At 65.5% G+C, this 3267-nt stretch overlaps 1 protein-coding gene across 2 annotated transcripts in view; it reads left to right on the forward strand.

The window, feature by feature from the left end:
* The first annotated feature begins 1609 nt into the window (after nt 1-1609).
* The window catches only part of BCOR (BCL6 corepressor), a 54074-nt gene continuing 52416 nt past the window's right edge, over nt 1610-3267 (forward strand). The window contains exon 1 of one of the 2 annotated variants that reach the window (XM_025205109.1): nt 1610-2439. The gene's annotated coding sequence lies outside the window, so the exon portion shown is untranslated. Of the gene's footprint in view, nt 2440-2684; nt 2984-3267 lie in introns of those variants that run through there. The other variant, XM_006015649.2, reaches the window with a different exon arrangement.

A 3267-nucleotide genomic window follows, 5' to 3' on the forward strand; every position in this document is an offset into this window, starting at 1 on the left:
AGCGGCGCCAGGCGCTGCAATGCCCGCGGGGCAGGCAGGGGCGCGGGGGCGGGTTCCCCCGGCGGGGCTTTCCTGAGGCCGGATCCGAGTCAGGCCTGAAGTTTAGGCAAACTTTACCGTGGGGTTTGGCACGCGCGCCAGTCGGGAGCCTGGCTCCGGCTTGCAAGAGAAAGCGGGCTGTGGCGGCCCTCCTAGAGCGGGAGGGAGCCGGGCCGGGCCGGGGCTCGGACCGGGGGCAGCGGGGAGAGGGGTTCCTTGTGTGGAGGCAGCCAGCTGCAGTGGCTGCGGCCGGGGCGGGCAGGCCGGCACAATGCTGCTGTTGTTGGTTTGATCTCGAACTGTGGATTGTTAGTCTGGATTTAACTGTGTGGCGGGGGGGCGGGAAGGCTGTTTACAGCTAGTGCAAATAATGTGACAGCTGTTGGAGCGCGAGTAGCCCGCGCCGCCTCCGCCCTCGCACAAAAGCTGCGGCCCCCGAGCGCGCACGGGGGGGGGAGGCGGGGCACGGGGGGTCGAGGCGGGTCCGAGGGGCGATCCGGGCCAGGCACCTTTGTGGCCCAGGGGGACCGGGCACCCGAGGTAGGGGAGGCGCCGGGCCGGGCCTGGCTGCGGGGGAAGGTAGGGCAGCCCGGGGGCGCAGTGGGAAGACCGCAGCGCGCCCGGGCGCGGGGCCAGGCTGCAGGCTCCCCTGGCCCCGGCTGGTGTCGCGGGGACTGGCATTGTTTGCTCCCAGCACGTGCGGCGGCCGGCGGAGCTGCTGCCTCAGCGGGCAGCGGCTGGAGCCCGAGGCGGCCAGGGGCTGCGTGCCCGGAGCGAGGTGTTGCAGAGCCCTCCCGAGCTGTGCCCCCAATGCCGCCTGGGCCCAGCCCGGCACCAGTGGGGTCAGCGCCGCGCAGGGCCTGCACTGGCAGGCTGCTGGGCCCAACCTAGAGGCTCGGCTTGGTTCCTCTTTGCCTTCAGCTGGGGAGGAGGTTGGGGCGGGGGTCTCGGGTAGGAGATTGGGGGACACTCGGGTAGCAGGTGAGGGAGATACTCGGGTAGGAGGTTGGGGGATACTAGGATAGATACGTTGGATAGGAGGTTGAGGGACGCGCGTAGAAGACTGGGGGACACCATAGCAGGCTTGGGGGAATAGTCGGGTACGAGGTGGGGGAGATACTAGGATAGGTTGGGTTAGGTTGGGGGGTTAGTCCGGTAGAAGGTTAAGGGACACGGGTAGGAGGCTGGGGGGCTACTTGGGTAGGAGGTGGGGAAGATACTTGGGTAGGAGGTTGGGGGAAAACTCGAGTAGGAGGTGGGAGATGCAAGAGGTGGGGGTGGTTGGGTAGGAGGCTGGGGACACGGATAGCAGGCTTGGGGGATACTCAGGTAGGAGGGTGGGGGAAAACTCGAGTAGGAGGTGGGAGATGCAAGAGGGGGGGGGGGTTGGGTAGGAGGCTGGCGGGGCACGGGTAGCAGGCTTGGGGGATACTCAGGTAGGAGGGTGGGGGAAAACTCGAGTAGGAGGTGGGAGATGCAAGAGGGGGGGGGGGTTGGGTAGGAGGCTGGCGGGGCACGGGTAGCAGGCTTGGGGGATACTCAGGTAGGAGGTTGGGGGACACTCGGAGGTGGGGGGATACTTGGCCCTAGGGAGTACGTGTTTGGCTTAGGGCTGACCGCCTGGGCTTGGAGCTGGAGTCGGGGCTGGCGGGACCCCCGGGTTTGCCGGGCGCCCTTGCCCGGTGCCCGCGGGAGGTGACAGCCGGCGTCCCTGGGAGAGCGCCGCTTGCGAAACTCGTTTCGCCTTGGAGCAAAGGCGGAAAGACAAACAAGGCTGCATCGGCCGAGCTCCGGCAGTGCCTTCCTCCCGCAGCCCTTTTCAAGCAGGCCCTTTAAAGTCACGGCGCAGCGTTTCCAGGCTTACGCCGCCGCCGCCGCCGCCTGCGAGGGGGGAACTGTCGCCGGCTTTTAAAAAAAGCGAATGCAAATGAGAGCAAAATAATTTTCTTTCAGCGATATGCAATGTATTAGTCACTTGTTATCGTGCTTAGAGGCAGACCTCATTTGCGCGTCTGCCAACTCGCTCACATCTGCTCAGAGCTGTTCAGGGCATTTTAACCTTGGCGGTGTCGTGTCTAGTCCCACGGATCAAGAACGAGTAATTAAAGCTCTAAGCAGCAGCAAAAATGCATAGCCGCCCATCTGCAGCGCAGTTGCTTCCCCGCTTTGTTCCGGGGCTGAGCACTGAGCGGGGGAAGCCCAGCTCGCGAGGCAGGGCAGGGCAGGAGTGCGGGCCCCCTACCCCGGGCAGCCTCGGAGCTAGGGGGGCACCGCGCCTCGGTGCAACTTGGCACAAAGCTTGGCTTGGCTTTTCCAGAACGAGTTTTCGGATGCTTGTAGCAGACATGGGCTCTGGCTGTCTGTGCGGGAGGCTGAACGGGAGATGAGTGGCAAACGCCGGTGAGAGAGGCGTAGTGCGTGCGTGTGCACACGTTAGCGCGGGGTGCGTTTTGGGGCGCACACCTCCGGGGCGGGCTCGGGGCTGGGAGGCTCGGGACGCCCCGGGAGGGATGTGCGGCGCAGCGCGCGCTGCTGCTTCCTCCCGGGCTGGGAATAGGCAGCGCTTTGCGGAAAGGCTTTCCCGGCGAGGTGGGGGAAGGGAGCGCTAGCAGTGCAAGCCCTACCTACATCGGCCGCGGGTATGGTCACGTCTTGCCTGGCAAGAAACCGAGTTGGGTTTCGGCGGCTCCAACTTCCCTTGCCCGATCGGTGCATTTCAGGCTCTCCACCTCTAGCCTAGAGCAGTGCAGTCGCGAGTCCCCCCCCAATTGTGCTGCCCAGACGGAGTCCTTGGGAGCGGGCGGGGGCTGGGAGCTCGGGGAAGCGATAGGCAGAGGACCAAGTTTAATATTTCGCTGCCGGCGCGCCGGCCATTTGCTGCATAATGAGGAGCCGCTTTCGTCTCCCGAGAGAATCGCCTTCATGCTGGCTCCTCTCGGTGCTGGTGCGTGTGTGTGCGCGCGCGTCGGGGGAGGGGGAGCTGCTCCTAATCCATCAGCCCCTCAAAGCTGTTGCTCCGCAAATGAGGGAACCACAGGCACTGTCAGCCACAATTATGCAAAATCAACTCGGCCGTGATCAATATCTCCTCCTGTCCCCTGTGGATCCGGGGGAGGAGGGGCCGCCCCCACCGCACGCTGCCGCGGGGACTCGGCGTGGGCGGTGGGGAGCGGAGGGAGCCAAGGGCGTCCGACCCATTCATCACTCCGGCGGAGGGAGGGAGGGGGG

This window comes from Alligator sinensis, unplaced genomic scaffold (assembly GCF_000455745.1).
Source record: "Alligator sinensis unplaced genomic scaffold, ASM45574v1 scaffold243_1, whole genome shotgun sequence".
NCBI classification, from domain to species: domain Eukaryota; kingdom Metazoa; phylum Chordata; order Crocodylia; family Alligatoridae; genus Alligator; species Alligator sinensis.